Source organism: Pteropus medius, unplaced genomic scaffold, assembly GCF_902729225.1.
Source record: "Pteropus medius unplaced genomic scaffold, Ma_sr-lr_union100, whole genome shotgun sequence".
NCBI lineage: Eukaryota > Metazoa > Chordata > Mammalia > Chiroptera > Pteropodidae > Pteropus > Pteropus medius.
Window position 1 is genome coordinate 23,217,916 of NW_024340696.1, and position 21,218 is coordinate 23,239,133.

Here is a 21,218-nt window from a genome sequence, read left to right on the forward strand (position 1 = left end):
AAAATTTCATCTGAATAGTATAGAGAAAAAAAGTGAAAAAATTAAGCAGATCCCAGGGACTTGTTAAATAATGCAAATTATTCAAAGTCAAAGATGAAACAATCTTAAAAGTTGGGTTAGAAAAAACAACTAATTTCATACAAGGATGCAGCAATGAGATTAATGATTGATTCCTCATCAGAAACCATGAAGGCCATAATAAAGTTGAATATCATATTTAAAATGCTTAAAAGAAAAACAAAACAGAACAAAAACCCCCAAAATGCCCGCTCCCACCAGCCAAACGAACAGTAAAGGGGCAACTAGCAAGACAGAAAATTTTACATAATAACCATTTTATTTCAGCCACACATAGCAGAATAAAAACTGTGGCCCTATCCCTGCCCATTTTAGATCTAGTTTTGTGGGAAGCCTCAACTTGCAAAATTGCAAGGATGTATTCAGGTGACTCGAAACTCTTTTCGGGGTGTGGTATCAGAAAAGGCCAAATAGTAAGCTGGGACTTTCATCTCCACTGGCCATTAATGAGATTCTATTTCCTAATATGGTTTCAGTGAAGACAATGCCCTGCTCCTAGATGTCTACTTACACCCAGCACTTATGAGGCTGTTCTCTCCATCCCTGCTGGAATAGTTTCAGAGAAGGAAATTTAAAACTTTTATCATGGCCGAGTGGTAAAGAGGTCCACTCCATCATGGTGTTAGTGAAGAGACCATGTGGCTAACAAGAATTGTCATCTCCACCCAAATATAATGAAGAGCTTCCTCCTTTGGTATCAATGGAAGCACAGTGAAGACCTTGGACTTCTGTTTCCATCTGTTAATAATGAAACAGGGCCACTTTGCTCCTGCCAGAGCAATGTCACAGAAAGTGACTTAAAACAGAAATTTTAAATAATATCTAGTCTCACAACATGGTTAGGAGAAGGACATTTCACGCAAAGAAAGCACCATGAACAAGTGAAAGAACATAATTCAGAGAAAGAGTGTAGAGAACTACTGAGTTTTGTAGTGTGTGCGTTTTTTTGTTTTGTTTTGTTTTGTTTTTAATCTGGCTAGAGGACATCTTTGGAGATTAGGTATATGTGATAAAAATTAAAATGATGAGAGAGGGTAAAACCAGTTGTGGATATATTGCAGCTCATATTTAGGAAAACCTGAGGAAAATAGTGAACCATTTCATTGTTTTAAGCAGGAGAGGAGCTTATTACTCAAATGAATGTTTTAGAAATATCACTCTAGCAAGAATATGGAAGATGAATTGGAGAGGCAAAATATTTGGGCGTATCAGGGTTAAATTCTGTTAATGCAGTGAAGCTGATAAAGGGGAAAATAAAGGAAGGATGTTTGGAATGGAAAAGAGAGAACATTTTCAATTATGTTTTAATTAAGCTATTTGTGCATAGTACCTAAAATGCTGATCATGCAGAGATTGTCATTTGGGGAGTTACATTTGCTTTGACACAGACATAATGTGCTTCCAAGGAAAAATGTGTTTTGTCCATAAGCTCTTCAGTTGTTATCAGGACATTATGCCATCCATGACCATCTTTTCAAACATCCACAACTCGGCCTTCAGTTGTAGACTCCACTGTGAAAAGAAGATTCTTATACCCAGGGAATCAGCTGGATTTCAATTAACATAAAGGTAAGATAAGGAGATGACCATCTCATTTCAGGCAGCTTACCTGCACTGTCTTCTTGATACCTTTTGCCTGTAATAAGAAGGATCTTGATTTATTAGAAATATACATTACACTTGCCCCGTGCCACACTCCACTTCTCATACGTTCTCTAGTGTTTGAAAAATGAATAGCAAAAGGTGTCCTATCTGTAAGGCTTTACCACTCAAAAACCTTTGCCTGAGAAAGCAGTTGCAGAAGCTTTTCAAGTTCACAGCTCAGGGCTTACATAAAGTGGACTTGGCAGGATTTTGCGTAGCAGCTAAAGAATCAAACTTACTGGCTTGTGTGAAATTTGATTAAATGAAATCTCATCAGTCCTCTTGCTGACCACATCCCCAGAAACAGACAGCTGAGCTCCTGGGCAGCTATGTGACCAAGCAGAACTGAGCCAGCTGTCAGCCGTTTCATGAAGAGGAAACTCCAGAGTCGAGTATGGCTCCTTTAGCAAAAGCTGCAGTGCCTCGGAGAGCACAGCCAGCCTTAACCATTCCTTAAACTGGCATCTCCTCAATCTCCTACCCAATTTTTAAACATCTAATAAAGGTACTTTCACCTGAAAAAGGAGATTGACAATGTTGGCTTAATTTTCATATATTTGGAATAGTAATGCCTCCCTACAGTCTAGAAATGTTCCATGTGTTAATCAGACACAAAAAGATGTGGTAGCCTCTCTTGTCACTCAGAAAGGCCTCAGAAAGATCAGTTTGAGTCTGTACTTTATCCTAACAGTCAAATTATGGGCACAAATATTAAACTAGGGATGTGGATACATGGCAACTAGCAATATTTGTCAAAGGCATATAAAAAGATGACCGTTTCAAATCAGAGCTCATTTGAATGGTTAGTCAACAATAAAAGGATCATTTTTAAGATAGTTAAACTTAACCCCTAAAATCACAATTTTCAATTTTCTATTTGGAAGAAAGGCAATTATTCAACATAAATTATTATCTTTATTTCAGTAAGACTTTTTTTCCCTCCTAAATCTAATGAAGTCTCTTAAAAATTACAGCATAAAACTCATAAAATTAGAAGATGATTAAACTTCATGGAGTTTTCACCACTGGTTTTTATGATAAGTAGTTTCCATATTATATTTAAATTGGTTTGCATTTCTTTAAGGAATCATTAACATGCTGTGAGCCAAATCATGTGGTCATAAACCGTCACTATGACTATTACTATGTGCGAATGCTGCAACCATTCTAAAATTTTTCTAATCAACACTTGGAAGAAAAAGACATCATAAACCAAAACCAACTGATTTAATAATTATTTTAACATAAAATAAAAAACTATTTTATATGGCACATTTTATGTGATGCCATAGTATGTTGCCTCTTGTTCAAAGATAACTGAAACAAAATTAATAGCAAGACTTGATCTGTTCACTTAAAGATTCACAAATACAATTTATAAAAAACAGGAAGCAAGTGTACAGCTTAAAGGTAAGATTCTCAGGTTAATATTAAAAATTCTCATATTTTTTTACTAATTTTAAAATATAGTAGTATAGTAGTATGTCTGTTATAGATTTGCTAATGTAAAATGGTAGGAAAAGAGTTGTTTTTTGCCTAACTTTTTATTTAGGTTGAATTTATATGTTCATTTTACTTATTCAGAATATTCCCCTTTATCTTAGGACATTATTTGTGTATATTTTTACACCACAAATTCAGCAGGAATTTTTTAAATATATTTTTTAATTACATTTGGCATACAATATTATATCAGTGTCAGGTGTACAACATTATGCTGCCAAATTATATGGTTTCCTAATTACTTTAGACATCTTTTAATTAACAATATTAAAAGCTAACATGATTTTAGCACTTACCTCACACCAAGCACTAGTCCACATTTTGAGTGTATGTGTGTGTGTGTGTAGTAGTAGTTGTAGTAATAGTAGTAGTCACATTTAATCCTCATGACAACCTTATGAGGTAGGTCATGGTCTTGCTACTATTCTAATCTTATAGAATTAAAAACTGAGATACAGGAAGGTTGGGTAACTTGCTAACCATTTCACAGCTTTGATTGATTAAGCCAGACTCCAAACCCAGTCAGTTTGACAATGGCCAAAGTGGCTCCTTTTCAAGCCGACTAAATAGTGAACATTTCTTCCTTCCCCATAGCAACTTGTTGATCAGTGAGATGATGTGGAGTCGCATTTAGACTCCCTTCAGTGGTCGCCTTCTTTTGCTCTTACTCTCCTACAAGCAATCTTCTGAGCATAACTTTGAATTTCCAGGAATGGTAAGTGTCTAGATTTTTGAAGCAATATTATACTTTCAATAAAATTCTAATAACATCAGTCTAATTATTATTTGTAAAATGAATACATTAAAATAAATTAAATACTAAATATGATGTGGAGAAATTAAAAAAGAGATAGTCATACGAAATACTTAAACATGTATGTGTAAAAATATACATATATACTCACACATATATATACATATATATACACACATATATTTGTAGATATATAATGGTTAGAAAGAAGTGTGCCACAAATTTAGCTGCATCTTAAAGACATAGTAAAACATAATCAAATACAAGATTCTCGGTCAATAGGATAAACAAAAACAAAGAGTGCTCAGCAGAAAGTTGTGTTTTTATTAAAAAAGAACAATTCCTTTCAGTACCTCAACAACATAATGAAGAACAATGTTCATGGTAGCACATCTACTATAAAAACATTATGCTTTATTCATCTAATTGTCAGTTACGATATAATTTCCAAGTAAACGTTCATTAAATCAATCCCATAAGGAAGAGTAATTCATAGCTGTCAGTTTTCAATTGTGAAATTATAAGCACATAAGTTAAAATTTAAACTATCTTTCAAACACTGTTTCAGTAATATAATTCTTTAACTTTAAATAAGAATTGGTCATTGGAGTATTAGAGGTCTAAAATTTCTGTGCAGAACCTGAGGAGATAGTTTTCATTGTTAACTAGGAGAATATGAAAATGCTTTGACAGTTAACATAGGAGGACTGATGTGTCCTTTTATGCAAATAAACACATGGCTGTGATCTTAGTATATGGCTGCTGCTCCATCTCTATGAAATCTGAGAGACAAAATAATGTGAAAAGGGACGAAATATGACTAGAAAATAGTTGTTTACCTAATCCAACACAAAAAAAATTAATATACCTTTTATAAAAGTATAAATATATTTTTCCTAGACATTTTTAAAAACAATGTGCTATGAATTACCATACATGCCAGTACATTTTTGTGTATTAGTTTACTGAATGCAATATAATTTAATAAAATAAAGTTTTGTATATATAAGTCTCTCTTAAGTTTGGTTAGTGAAAATCAATAAAACATTGCCTAATCAACAGAGTTTACTATCTAAATTCCGTTTCCTGAGCAGCAAAGTTTAATCTCTGCATTACTGAGATCATACAACATAAGTGACCTTCTAATGAAATCTTTTTGCATGGGGTCTTAGCTGAATAAACTCTGGCTCGTTCCTTTGAAATTTGCGTATTTGTTCTAACTTTTTACCTGAAAGTTTGATAAATACAGCCTCTATACACAGCATAGTTAAATACTAATTCATAATGAAATAAGCCTAGCTTCATGTCTAAAGAAAAACTGAAAGAGGGAATGGCTAAAAGAAAAGAGCAAAGTTTAAAGTTATTCGATTCTTTAAAAAGTTAAAAAGACAAATTAAAGTCAGTAGAAGTATTTCTAAAATAAATTACAATAAGGAATACACTTCAGAAAATGTGACTATAGTTAGTAAAATTTCAATTCAGTTAATTTTTAATTTTAAAATCTTTAAGTTGAATATATTGCATGAATTATATTCTTTTAGATCCTCATAAAACGTAATCCCTCCTTTTATAAGATTAGCATTTATGGCATAAAGAGTCAAGTGAACAAATAATTTTGACATAATGGAGTAAGTACTATTCTAGAAGTATCCACAGAACATCACTACATACTCATACAAGGGACATACAATCCACCAGGAGAAAGATGGTTTCTGCATTTAGTATAGTAAATAGCAGTCACATAAGGAGAGCCCAAGGCTAGGCTCTAAGAGTGTTCCATCCTCTCATTTTACAAATTAATGAAATGAACAAACATGTAATTTTTTCCCCCAAGTTCATATAGTTAGGGATAAAACCAATACAAAAACCGAGATTCTCTATCATGTCAGGTGCTTTTTCTTTCCCTCCTTTTAATAATTGAAAATGATTTATTACAATTACATTGTTTTATAAGTAGACTTTTCAGGAATTTTGACTGAAAAGCACTTTTAAAAGTAAAAGTTTATTTAATTCACTTGAGCTTTTTGTGATTGATGTAGCCAATTCAGTCACACATCTCAAAAAATTTTGTCTTTGGACAAAATTTAAAAGTTATTTAAGGATTAAACAATTCTCTTATGCAATGTCTCTTATGCAAAGTATTTGTGGTGAAGCACCAGCATTATTTTTTTTCTGTATGTCATGGACCAATTCTTTGGTAGAATACAATTAAAAATGAGTTTCTAAGAATCCCACTCCCTCTATGAGTGTGAGGAGCTCTGTGGACTGACTTTCTAGTGAAACTGGTGAAAATTACAATAATAAAAACATTTAAAGTCTCTGAAAATGGCCCTGAAGACATAGAACAAAGAAAAATTTATTCAAAATAATCTAAAAAAGAAAAAGAAAACTTCACTGCAGTCATGTACAGCCAAGAACATAAGGCTCTCTCTCCCCCAAGCTATCCCCTGTCAGAAGCTATTTTCTTTCTCTATCTACCTATTGCTGAGCCTAAATTCTGGGAAAATGTAGTTGAGCGATCAGGACTTCTTTCTTCTGCCTGCCTCCCACTCACAGAACAATGGTTTATCTTGGGTTCAGCACTATGGACTATATTTGTGCCCTAATTGTCTTTGCCCTAGTCCTTGAGGAAAGAGGTCCACACCCAGAGATGCAAACCAAAAGACGTCAGACTTTTCCCCCTTCTCTGCTAAACGCTTAGCGCCTAAAGCAGAGTTTTCACTCAGGGAGAAGTATATGGTTGTACTGTCCCCTCCCACATCACTAGGGCCCTGGTTCAAAGATTTTGCTCAAGGATGTGTCTTTGTGGTAAGCAGACAAGAGTGCTCCAAATATCTCTCAGAAGAACTAAGGACCCTCTCCAAAACAGTGGAAGTTGTGGTGAAAGCCAGTTGAGCAAAGATTGATAGATTCATTGGAGATATAGACTAACCTGTAGTCTAATTAATTTGCCAGAGAGTTAGAGAGAGAAAGCTCTGAACACTTCTGGGGTCAGAAAAATCCCTAATACTGACCACAGAAACTACCACATCAAAGGAGCTTACATTTGGTTGGATTAATTTCTGAAGGAATTATGCCTGAGGTAATTGTTGAATTGTTGAAGCAGGACAGTATGTCCACTAAAATGGAAATATCTGACAACAGAAACTAACCGGAAGAGCAACAAGAAGTCGGCTTTAATAGATAAAAATTTTTAAATAGCTGTTGTTATAAGAATGTTCAAAGAACTAAAAGAAACTAAGTTTAAAGAAGTAAAGGAAGGCATGATGACAATATGTCAAACATAAAATACCAATAAAGAGGTAGAAACAATTTTTAAAATCAAATGAAATTTAAAGAAAGAGTTGAAAAGAAAATTAACTGATCTGAAAAATTCACTGGAGGAACTTAACAATAGATTTGAATTGACAGAAATTAGGTCAAATGATAATTCACGTATATACATATACATATACATATTCACACATATATGCATATAAAGATATTTTTGTTGGAGGAAGTACTATAATAGTATATTCATTAAATTATGATGCAAGCTCCTTAATCTGATTAAATACATGATCGTGAAAACATAATCTTATACAAAATGTGAACTCCAAATTTATTTGTTTACTATGAAATCTTACTTTTGCGAAATCCAGAACTAGTTGAAAAGGCAACACTTCTTTATTTCATCCTTGTTTTAAATCATATATCTGCAAATGGAATAGCAATTAGCTCTATCTGAATATTCATCAAGTTTCAATATAAAATATATTGGCTTGAGGTCTATGAGAATGACATAAATCTATATAACACATCATTTCTCTTATTATAAATAAAAAATAAATATATGGACAAAAAAATAAACTACCCAAAGATATTAAAAAGTAAAAAATAAAAGACATCTTTAAAAAGTAAGTTTTAGATGAGAATCAAAATGTAGAGAAGCAATAGTCTGTGATTAAGTTTCTCATTTTATTTTCTAAGCATTTTTGCTTTAATGGTGTACCTGAACCTCAACAGACCTAACATTTTTCTAGCCAAAGGAACTGGGGAAATTGGCCATGCAGGCTGTAGAATGTGGATAAAACCTGGGAGAAAAAGAGCTGAAGAAGGCCATTTTTAAATTCAATGTAGGAAAGTTTCAGAGAACAGAAAAAAGATATGAACACATGCATAAATCTCAGACTAACATTTAAATTATAATTTTATGGGAAAAACCCAAACCAGAATAGAAAATGATTAGAGGACTTAATTAACAGCAAGAAAAAGTTATGTTCTAAACCAAACTGAGTTTATTGCTTACAACAACAACAACTTTTCCAGGGAATTGAGAGTAATCAATGTATACATAACATATCACTCAAAATATTTAAGAAACAGTTAAAATTACTTGCCATACAAAGTGTCCGGAAAATATGACCCATTCTCAACGAAAAGATTATCAACAGATGTCAACTTCCAGGTGGCAGGGACTTTTGAACTCTCAGAAGGAGACATGAAAGACACTACAATAATGATGATGCATGAAGTAAAGAAAAATGCATTCTAAATAAAACAATAAGAATTCTAATAAGAGAAACAGAAACTCTACAAAATAAAAAATTGAAAATTTAAGAACTAAAAAGTTCAATATCTAGATTTCCAGTTCCAGCTCTGATATTTAAAGGACCTAAAGGTTATTACTTTTATAATCACAACAATAAAAAAGCTGAACACACTGAAAGACAATAACATGTCTTAGATTCATTGGAGAATTGACACTGCAGGGTAAACTACCATCTAAAAATCTAGAAAGACAGGCAAATACAGAAAATTTTAACCAATAGTTCATCTGAAATAGTGGCTACTAGGGATATAAACTGCCAGGAACACTTAAATACAAATGTTGATGAACTGCTGAAGGATGTATATGGACTAGCTTATTAAGAAAATATTTCCTGGAGGACCAGTTTTAGGAAGGACCCACTTTTATAGCTTTTATTTCCAAGAACCAAAACAGATTCTCAGACTCCTCCACCAAAAAAAAAAAAAAAAAAAAAAAAACCTTTATGAATGAAATAAGGAACATTTAAAAATATGCCCAGAACATTTTTTTTATTATTTATTATTATTTATACCTACAGCACCTGGTCTTCCTAGGTGGTCTCCCATCCAAGTACTAACCAGGCCTGATCCTGCTTAACTTCCAAGATCAGATGTTGGGCTTGTTCAGGGTGGCATGGCTGTAGACCATGGACTGTGGCTCCACTGGGGCACAAACCCAGGACCTTCTGCATGTAAAACAGATGTTCCAAATACTACACTATGGAACTATGTCCCAGAATATTTTTTATAACAAAGACTAATTCTCAAGGAAAACTACTTTGCCAGAGCCTTACATATCTACGGCTAATTGTCTTCAAGGGCAATTAGCCAATTCCAGCCTACTCCAGGCTTTTTATTTCACTGAAGGAAAGAAAAAGTAAAACAAAACCAACCAAATGAATGAAAAAAGCACTAAAAAACTCTTCTGAAAGGCACAGCCAATGAACTCATCATCATTAAAAGACTGATGTTTAATTATAAGATTAGAATGCTTTCCTTCCCTCACGCTTTACCACCAATTCTATGAATCACCAGTACGGCAGATTAAACCTGAAAGATCTAAAAGACCCAGACTATATTTAGGAGTAAGGGCTGAGAAAAATCCAGAGAAAACAGGGGTAAAAAAGAGGAAACTGAAGCTTCTGGCACCTACAGACATAGCTAAGAAAGCCCACCTCCACTCCAGATTAACAAAAGAACTCACACTAAATGCCTAGTTATCTCAGCTCCTACTACCCAATTCATCATGTCCAGTTTTCAACGAGAAAATTACAAGGTATACTCATAGACAAGAAAAATTGTATGAAGAGATTAAGTAAATATCAGACTCAAATACAACAGAGATTTTGGAAGTATCAAACAAGGAATTAAAATAAATATTATTAATATATTGAGGAGTCTAATGTAAAAATTAGACAACATACAAGAGCACATGAGTAATGTAATCAGAGGAGAAAACTAAGAATAAAAAGTAAATGCTAGAAATAAAAAAAAAAAAAAAATTACCTTTTATTGTCTCATCAGTAGACTAGACTTGGCCAAAGGCGGGGAAAAAAAGAGTAATCTTGAAGATTGTCATTAGAAAGTCCACAAATTAAAATACAGAGTGAAAATAAAAGAGAAAAGAATATCTAAGTATAATAGGTCAATTACAAAAGGTGTAACACATGTAATGGAGAAAAAAGAGAGAAATTAGCAGAAAAAAATATTTGAGATAATAATGACTAAGAAGCTTCTAAATTTAATAAAAAACACCAAACCACATATATAAGAACCTCAGAGAACAATAAGCAGGAAAAATATCAAAAAATACTCACTTAAAAAATTCATATTCAGTCTGCAGTAAACAAACCCAAAGAAGTAATCATAAATGCCACTAGAGGAAAACAACATTTTACCTAATAAGCAAGTGAAAAGATGCCCCACAACATATGTTATCAGCTAAATACAAATTAAACAATTAGGTACTACTACACATTTATTAGAATGGCCAAAATCCAGAATACTGACAACACTAAATGCTGCTGAGGATGTAGAACAACAAGAACACTCACTCATTACTGGTGAGAATGAAAAATAGTACAGCCTATTTGGAAGATATTTAGACAGTTCTTATAAAACTCAACATATCTTTACCATACAATACAGCAATTGCACTTCTCAGTATTTATCTTAAAAAGTTAAAGAACTTATGTCCACATAAACACCTACAGGTGGATATTTATAGCATCTTTATTGATAATTGTCAATACTTGGAAGCACCAAGATGTTCTTCAGTAGATGAATGGATAAACAGTGGTACATTCAGACATTAGAATATTATTCAGCACTAAAAAGAAATAAGCTATTGAGCAATGAAAAGACATGGAGGAACCTTACATGCATATTACTAAGTGAAAGAAGCTAATACAAAAAGTCTACTTACTGTATGATTCCAACTATAGGACACTTTGGAAAAGACAAAGCTATGGAAACAGTAAACAGACTGGTTTACAGGGTTGAGGTTGGAGTGAAAATTAATAGGCAGAGCACAGAAGATTTTTAGGGTAGTGAAAATACTCTGTATGATACTATAATTGTGGATATTGTCATTATTTGTCCAAATCCATGGAATACACAACACCAAGAGTGAAACTAAGTATATACTATGGACTTTGAGTGCTTATGATGTGTCAATGTAGGTTCATCTATCATAACAAATGTCCTTCTCGGGTGAGAGATGTTAATAATAGGGGAAGCTAAACACATAGGTGGGAACAAGCAGTATATGGGAAATCTCTTTTTTTTTAATTTTACTATGAATAAAAAACTGCTCTAAAATAGTCATTGATATTTTTTAAATGAATGACTTGCCTAAGGTTGTTGAGGATATAAAAACAAAAATATCAGGAAAAAAAAAAAGATTACCACACATCCTACAAAGATTAAAAGATAATAGAATAATATGAACAACTTTAGATTAAAAAATTCAACAACAGAGATATATTAAAAAATATTTAAACTGAGTGAAGGAGAAACATAAAGTCTTAATAATCCCATAGATATTGAATAAGTTGACTTTATTATTTAAAAAATCATACTTAATAAAACCAAGCCTAGATGATTTTACTGGTGAATTACACTGAATATTTAAAAAAGAAATAATAGAAATGTTGTACAAATATTTTCAGAAAATAGATATAGAGTTAGTGTTTAATTCATTTTAGAAGTCATCTTAAAACATATCAAACTGACAAAGAAAAAATAAGTCTGCAGACCAATATTACTGAAGAATAGAAAAACAAAATCTTTTAACATAATGTTACAAAATCCAAAAAATATAGAAAAGAATGATTCATTATAACTAAGTATGATTTATGACAGAAATGCAAGTTCATTTTAACATTAGAAATTTTATGAATGTAATTGACCATATTAACTCCTAAACAAGAAAAAATAAATGATCGTTTAAAAGAGGCATAAAAAATTTTAACACAATTTGACTCTCAAAAAATTAGTTATAGTAGGAAACTCAGTCAAACTGGTAAAGTCTAGTTGTAAAAAACTTATACTCAACATCATACATAATAATAAAAAGACTACTTACAAGAAATACTTAAGGGAGTCCTTCAAATGGAAATGAAAACATGCTCATCAACAATACCAAAGGATATAAAGTAAAACTCCCCATGAACGTAAATAAATAGAGAAATATAGAATAATGTATAGAATAATGAAATATAGAGTAATGTAATGATGGAACATAAATTACTTTAATATAAACTTTTTAAAAGATAAAAATTTGTTAATGGATACACAAAAGGAAATAAACTCTTGACTATAAGAATATAAAGTTTATTGGGTATAAATGTAAGTTTTGTATCTGATTGTAGTTAATTTTGTAACAACTTAAAATAGACAGTTATAACGATAAGACACTTTATTCAAGTCTCAAGGTAATGACAAAGTAAAAACATATAGTAGATACATAAAAGGCAAAGACAAAATATCAAAGCAAACTTCTACTCAAAAGTCATTAAATAACAGAGCAAGAGTAAGAAAGAGCAGATCAAAACAACTGCAAAACAGACAACAAAAAGGCAATAGTAAGTCCTCTCCTATTAAAAATTACTTTGAATATAGCTAAAGTTCCTAAACAAAATGTATAGAGTGATTGAGTTGATTGAAAAAAAGTACTTTCAAACTGTCTACAAGAGACTCACTTTATATTTAAAAAAATATAAAGTGAAGGGTGGAAAAAAGTGAAAGTGAAGGGTGGAAAAAAGATATTCCATGCAAATGGTAACCAAAGGAAAGCAGGGGTAGCTCTACTTATATCGGACAGGATATGCTAAGTCCAAAACTGTCTTTAGCAACAAAGATTATTATATAATGATAAAGATCCAATTCAATAGGAAGATATAACAATTATAAATATTCAGTCAATATTTGTGCGCTCAAATATATATAGCAAACATTGACAGATTTGAGAGGAAAAATGAACAGCAATATAATAATAGGAGACTACAGTATCCCACTTTTAATAATGAAAAAAAAATCTATACATAAAATTTATAAGAGATGGCCTACTTGAACATTACAGAACAGTTGGAACTGACAGACATACAGAACAAAGCTGAAGACATCACATTTCCTGACAAAACTACAGTAATCAAAACAGTATGGTACTGCTATAAAAACAGACATAGTCCAATGGAGCAGGGAGTTTAGAAAATAGACCATGCATCTACAGTAAACTGATCTTTGACAAGGGTGCCAAGAGCACACAACGTAGGAAGGATAGTCTCTTCAACAAATGGTGCTGGGAAAACTAGGAATACACATGCAGGAGAATGATATTGGACTCCTATCTCACACCATATACGAAAGTCAACTCAAAATGGATTGAACACGTAAATCTAAGTCCTGAAACCATAAAAATGCGAGGACAAAACATAATGGAAAATCTTCCTGACATTTGTATGGGGAATGATTTTTTTGGATATGACTCCAAAAGCACAAGTATCAAAAGCAAAAATCAATAAGTCAAACTATATCACACCAAAAAGCTTCTGCACAAAAAAAGAAAAAAAAGCAGAGTGAAAAGGCAAGCTATCAGATTGGAGAAATACTTGCTAACTACATGTCTGATAAGAGGTTAATATCCATAATAAATGAGGAATTTGTACAATTCTATAGCCAAAAAAAAAAAAATCAAATAACCTGATTAAGAAATGGGCAAAGGACTGGAATACACATTTTTTAAAAGAAGACATACAAATGGCCTGCAGGTATAGAAACAGTGCTCAACAGCACTAATTATCAAGAGTTTAGCTAACCTATTCCATGGTATTACTGCTTTGGCATCCTTTTTTTTTGTCGTCCAAGCACCCTACAGTGACCTTAAACTGACAGTAACCCCTTTGTACCAGTGCATGACCTAGATAACAGCCCACAGAGTTATAAGCTTATATTAGTTCCTGATATGACTTCCCTAATAGACCTTGTGAACAAAAATTTCTCCTTCCTCCCTGCATTTTCCCCTATGCAACGCTTAGATAAAACACCTGTGTGATTTCTCAAAATTTTACTCTTTTGGTTTGTTTTGGCCAATCTGTCAGTAGCCTGAGAATCCTAAGAAAACATTTCAGTTCAAACCCTAACAAAGGCATGTGTTTGAAGCGTTACCTCTCGCTGTCTGTACTCTGCCTTGACCTTCCTGTGTGGCCCCTTGAGGCCTCTGGATATTTCCTCCAGGAATTGCAATAAATGTCTCTATTTCAATTCTTCTGTGGTGTGTTGTTAAACCGTGGCTCAACCTGCACCCTGTGTTCCATTTAATGTGTTAACAAATTCATAATACTAAACATTAGGAAGATGCAAATTAAAACTACAATGAGATTTTAGCCCACATCTATTAGAATGGCTATTACCAAAAGACAAAAGATAGCAACTATTGGTAAGAATGTGAGAAAAGGAACTCTTATACACTTTAGGTGGGACTCTAATTGGTACAAGCTTTATGGAAAATAATATGAAGTTTCCTCAAAAACTTAAAAACAAAACTACCTTATGATCAAGCAATCCTCATTGTGAGTATATAGTCAAGGAAAATGAATCAAGATCTTGAATAGATATCTGCACTTCCATTTTAACTGCAGCATTATTCACAATAGCCAAGATATGAAAACTACTTAAAAGTCCATAACAGATGAATGCAAAAAGAAAATGCAAAACATATATAAACATTACACAGCCATACAAAGGAAGAAAATCCTGTCACTTGTGATAACACAGATAAACCTGTAGAACATTATGCTAAGTTGAATAAAACAGGAAGAGGAAAACAAATAGTACATGACCTCACTTATACAGGGAAATTAAAACAGCCAAACTCATAGAAACAAAAAGAAGAGTGATAGTGAGTGGTAGGAGCTAAGCAGAGAGGGAAACTGGGAAGTGTTGATCAAGTACAAAGAGCACAAAATTTCAATTATATAAGATGAGTAATTTCTGGAGATCGTATGAACAGTAATGTGACTCTAGTTAACAATAATGTACTGTACATTTAAAATTGGCTAAGAGGGTAGATCTTATATGTTCTCAACACACAAACACACACACACACACACACACACACACACACACACAAACACATCGCAAGAAAATGGTAACTGAGGTGCTAGGTATGTCAATTTGCTTGTTTGCTGTGATTATTTTACAATGGATACATATACAAAGCATCAAAGTGTACACTTTAAATATATACAATTTTAATTTGTTAATCATACTTTCCTAAAGCTGAAAAAATATTTTAAAACATAGTTGAGAAAATTTAAAAATTAAATAAATACAAGAATTTACAAAAAGCATGTAATTGAAGACAGTTATTTTTAAGATGGTAATTTTCCAAAATCAATCTATAATTCCAATGTAATCCCAACTACTATGCTTGCTGAAATTATTTTTTTAACTTGACAAGCTAATTATAAAATTAATATAAAAGTCCAAAGAAAACAAGCATAAGAGCAATTTCTACAAATAACATAGTTGGAGAATTTACCTTACTTGATTTTAAGTTTTATTGTAAAGCTATAATAATCAAGATTGCGAGTAATTGTGAAAACAGAAATTAATTAATGATACATTATAAATAGTTTCAAAATATATTTGCCTCTCTCATCAAAGCATATGAATGCCCTGAGCAATTGAAAAAATGTTGTATATTATTACATGCAAAAGAAATTTAAATTCAAATTATGAGAGGATGATGCTACATACCTATTGAATTGGCTAAAATTATAAAGACTCACAAAACTAAATGTTGGTAAAGATATTGAACAATTGAAGGTCTCATATACTACCAGTTGCAATGTAAAATGGCATAACCATGTTGGAAAAAAATTTTGCAATTTCTTTAAAAGTTAAGCATATACCAGCCATGTGATCCAAAACCTATGTCCACACAGAGACTTGATGCAAATATTCATATCAGCTTGTAATAGCCAATACTGGAAACAATACAAATGCTCACCACTAGATGAATGGATAAACAAATTCTGGTGTATTCATACAATAGAATATACTTCTTAGCAATAAATGAGAGCACCCTATTGATATATTGATATGCCCAACAATATGAATGAATCTCAAAATAATAATGGTTAGTGAAAGAACTAGGCAAAATATATGATATTATTTATATATATATATATATATATATATATATATATATATACACATACATACAAGCACACACAAACATATATATATGTATATAGATAAAAAGTAGATAGTTGAATTTGACGATTGGATCCTGGAATGAAGGAGAGTTAGTTTAGAAAAAGGCATGAGGAAATGTTGTTGGATAAAGTAACTGCTTATTGCTTTAATTCTGGTGATGGTTCACAGGTGTATACTGTGTCAAAACTGATACATTTTTATATTTTATTTGCAATTTATCGTGATTGGGTTACAACTCAATGAAATTATATATATACATATATGTATATATATACATAGATATAGAACCTATAAATATTACCTGTAAATGTTACTATTACTTGTAAATATAACATTTTGTAGACAATGCAAAATATGTTATATTTACAGGTAATGTAATTTTTTGTGCATTCTTACTAATGCTCTCATTTTCCCCAATTTTGTCTACAAAATATGTTATACTAACAGGTAAAGGTAATTATATAGAAAGTCCACTAAATAAAAACATGGAAATATATGAAAAGTAATGCATTGTAGGTTTATAGATTATTTATAGTTTTATTATAAAAATTTGGTAATATGCTTGTTTTACCTCTATAATTGTCTAACATACTAAAAATGATTAATGTAAAATTGTTTCAACTAGAAAGGAAATGTAAAAAGAGCTCGATTAAAATAATTTTTAATATTATATAATATTTTAATTAAAAAGGGAAATAAACTTTAGGGGCAAAATAAGGCTGTTATAGGTATAATATTTAGATAATTTTATATGAAGATATGATCAAACCAATAATTAAAATTTTAGTAACACATTCCTATAAGACACATTATCTAAAAATGTAATATAGAATTACAAATTTCATAAACTGGAATAACGTAATTTAAGCTGCCCAGGGGTGAATTAGTTGTCTAGAAATGGAAGTAATTCTACAGAATATAGTGAGAAGCCACAATGGAGAAAATGTGAGCAAATTCTTAGTTTTGAGCGTTTATATCTGGCAAGGAATAGCAACTGGAATTAGAGTTATTCAAGAGATGAGCATTGTTAAAATTCAGGTAAGAAGAAGTGGTTATCAAATTTAGGTAGTGGTAGCAAAATGGGAAAAAGAATGCATCCACATCCAAGAGACATTATGGAAAATAAAATATGTATAGTCAACATGGACAAATATTTCAAGGAGTGTTTAAAATAATATTTCACAGAGAACACTTTTAAAATTTATAGACCAACAATAAGATTATAAGCATTTTTAAATGTTTATTTCTTTGCAGAATTAACTAAAAGATTTCTTGAAAATTTTATTTTCTGTCAGGTTAATAAGGAGACTAATGGGAAGAAAGAAGAGTTTTTGTAAATTCTAAAACATTTGCTAATTTGTAACAAAACATTTTCAATTCTTCCCTAAACTAAAGACTGACTTTCAGATTTTCTTTTTATCAAGATAGATAAATTATTAGTGTTGAAATTTATGAAAACTTGGGTAGATCCTTAAATATCATGATCTACAGAACTCTCGTGGAATTAAAATTTAAAATAAATTTTAATCCAATGAAAAATGATAGTAGGTTTTTAATGTGAATAGGAAACCTACCTTAGAAATATATATGGAAATTCAATTGTTAAGGCTAGCTAATAATTTGAAGTAAAATACAAGGTTCAAGATACTGAGATAGTAAAACTTAATATAAAACACAAGAATTAGGAGTGTGTGTTCAAAGTGTATTTTAACTTAAGTTGAAAGCTTCAGTTGTTTTGAAAATATAGTTATGTCTAATGTTCCTACTGCTTTATAATGCTTAATACATAAAAGTTTACAGCACTACTATCCTAATGATCTTCAATATTAGAAACAATCTTGTGGGTTTTGTTTTGTTTTTTTTTTTGATACTGTTAGTTATCAGTTTTACCTAGAGCACAGAATTTCTGTAAGTTGGACAGTTTTTGCTGTGTGTGCTAATACTAGATATAACATACTTTGAAAATATATAAAATGGAAAAAATGTACATTTAAAGAATAATGTTATGTCTTTTCTCATACTTCAATAAAATAGCAAAATATTGGCTCTATTTAATCTACTCATATTTTAAAAAGCTTTATAATTACTGTGACTCAATTCGATGAACTCTACTTTACCTTCTCTAATATATTAAGAAATGGTATTGTTCACTTAAAGCTTATTAAACTATGGCTCATGTTATTTCTTCCTATCCTGGAATGTCAGCCCACATACATTATTCACATGAACTTTAAATAGTGAGATTATACTGAAGGGAAATGAGAAAGCCATCGTTCCCAATTTTACCTCATACTGTTATTAAAGGTTATATAGGCAATGGTCTTTCTTTTTCTACTTTTTTCTTTTTTTTTAGCTTTATCTCCTTTCTTTTTCTTTTCTGACTATCTTATTCCTTTTCATCTCCCATAACATCCACATATTCTGTTTGTTTTCAAAGGTATTATGTGAAAAACAGGTTGAGGTATTTTAAATGATTTACCATCTTCAAGTTGCGAGATAGACATTCAAATAACTTCTGATGAATAAGACATTGTGTGCCATATTACTTCTTTCTATTCTTTTTGTAAAATACATTCAATGTAATTTAAGTCATTGAATGTGAAAATATTTGCTTAAAGAATTTGAACACCAAGTTTCAAGATAGTATAAATTAAATTATTAAACAACGATAATTGCAATGAAAATGCCAAACAGATATTTTGCTAAACAGTAAACTACACAATATCAGACAGTATTTCCTGACAATCATACGCTTATTTGTCAGCAAAATGTTTTCATAACAGCACTTACATATTAGATGACTGATATATGCTTAAATATCACAGGGAATTTATAAAAGCTTCCCTTATTTTAACATCAGTTTAAGATTTCTGAAGAAATATTTAAACTAAAAGTTATAAAATGATATATTCTATTTTATTGCTATTTTAAGTATTAAGTATAATAATTATTAAGTATAATAATAAATGTTACAGTAATTACTACCTTTATTTGTACTCAATATGTTTTTAATATGTTCTTAATATGTTTTTAATGTATTTCATGGCTGGAAATTATGAGGAAAATTAGAAGAAGAAAAAAGTTTCAAAGTTCAACAATTGATATGTTTTTGAACATCTTTCTATGCATACCAGAAAGGCAGTGAATTTTAATGGAAAGGACAAAGACTTTGGGGTATAACATTTATTTTATTTTCTCATTTGTTTCTTGTATGAGTAAAGGCAAATTATTAACAACCCTAAAATTCAGTTTCATTGTTGGCATAAAGAGAAAATAAAAGCAAACAGATACATTTTTTTTTTCCTGAGATAATAAATGTAGTCAAGAGGATCCCAAGGAGATATGATGATTAAAGATAATGTGACATCCTGGATGGAATACTGGAACAGAAAAATGATATTAGATGACAAAATAAGGAAATCTGGAAAAAAAAGAGACAAACTTTAGCTAATAATAATATGAAAAAATGCAATTCTTAAAACTGGTAGGCTCAAAAGAAAATATTAATAAAACTCAAAAATAAAAGAAATGTTATTCATTGAAAATGTTGAAAAGATAATATTTATGGACAATTCATTCCAGAAATTTCATTATATACCTAATAACAATTTTAGAAAACAAAACAAAAAAGTGGAGATTGAGAAATACATCAACAAAGAAATAATAGATGAGAATCACATTAGAAAATCATAAGTCTTCATATGTAACAGGGGGGCCATGTGGCCAAAAATGAATGTAAAGAAAAATCTACACATAGACACAATTTAATGAAATTTCAGAACACGTCTGGATAAAGCAAAAATCACATAATTTTCATGAGGAAAAGATAAAAGACTATCTCTAAAGAAATCAGTCATATTGGCATCAGACATCTCAACAATAAAATCTGAGGCAATGCAAAACACCTTCAAAATACTGGTTAAAAATAATAACAAAAAATGCAAAAATTTACACTTTAGAATTACTAATTCAATACGTAAATAGTATTTATGTAAGCAAAAAGTTGTAACATTGCTAAAACAAAATCTAAATTATAAAAATAATTGAATTCATAGTTTATGGTTTTTAATTAACACAAGCAGAGCTACAAATTGATGAGAGATGTGGCACGTGGTTACAACTTCTCAGGGTTTCTTTTTTTTTTCTCATTTGGCTCAGGGTTGAAGCAAATTTATTTGCATTTTTGAGTGGGGTTGAGAGGGATGGGGATAGAGCAATTTCTATTTACCATTATTTGGAAGATATAGCTTATTGCTACTCTAGCTTTCTAGGAAAGACTGTTACATGACTCCACACTCTGGATCCTGGACCTTGACTTCAGCCCATTTTACCTCATGGAGCCTCAAAATTAAAACTCAAACTTATCTGTATTCACATAGGCCTTCCGGATAAAAGTGGCTTCAGTAATTATTTGTAATTATTACTTCTCCAGACTCCTGCTTTTTATTAATTTGACTTGGTAGATCTTCCTATTTTTCCAGTTATTTGATACACTTGAGAATTTAAAAATAAAAGTATTTTACTCAGCATTTTTACTTGGTTGTTGTGGAAAAGTTGCTTTAAATAACTCAGCTCTGTTTCAGAAATTAAGTAATCTACAAAGTAAAACAGTTATTTTCAAATATTAAATTTGCAAAACTTTTGGGAAATTAGAGATGGATGTATCTGGTACATTGAAACCTAGCTTCACTTCTCTCCATCTGATCCCCATTATTATATTTATATTTTCTAAACTTATAAGAAATGAGGAGCATAACCACATGGTCCAAATAGTATTTTAGGAATTATAATTCTCATATGGGATGCTTAAAAGCTCAAAGACTTAATTTTTAGACATTTTATTTTATATTTGAATACTTTTTTTTTTTTTTTTTTGAGGCAACCCTTGGTTGACCTCACAGAATGCAAGGACCTTGTCAGCTTACAATCCCTTATTTCTTATTTTTTA

The 21,218-nt window shown here is 31.1% G+C and overlaps 1 pseudogene; it reads right to left on the bottom strand.

Annotated features, from left to right (window-relative positions):
• Nucleotides 1-9,078: 9,078 nt before the first annotated feature.
• Nucleotides 9,079-9,194, bottom strand: LOC120610268 (uncharacterized; annotated as a pseudogene).
• Nucleotides 9,195-21,218: the final 12,024 nt, after the last annotated feature.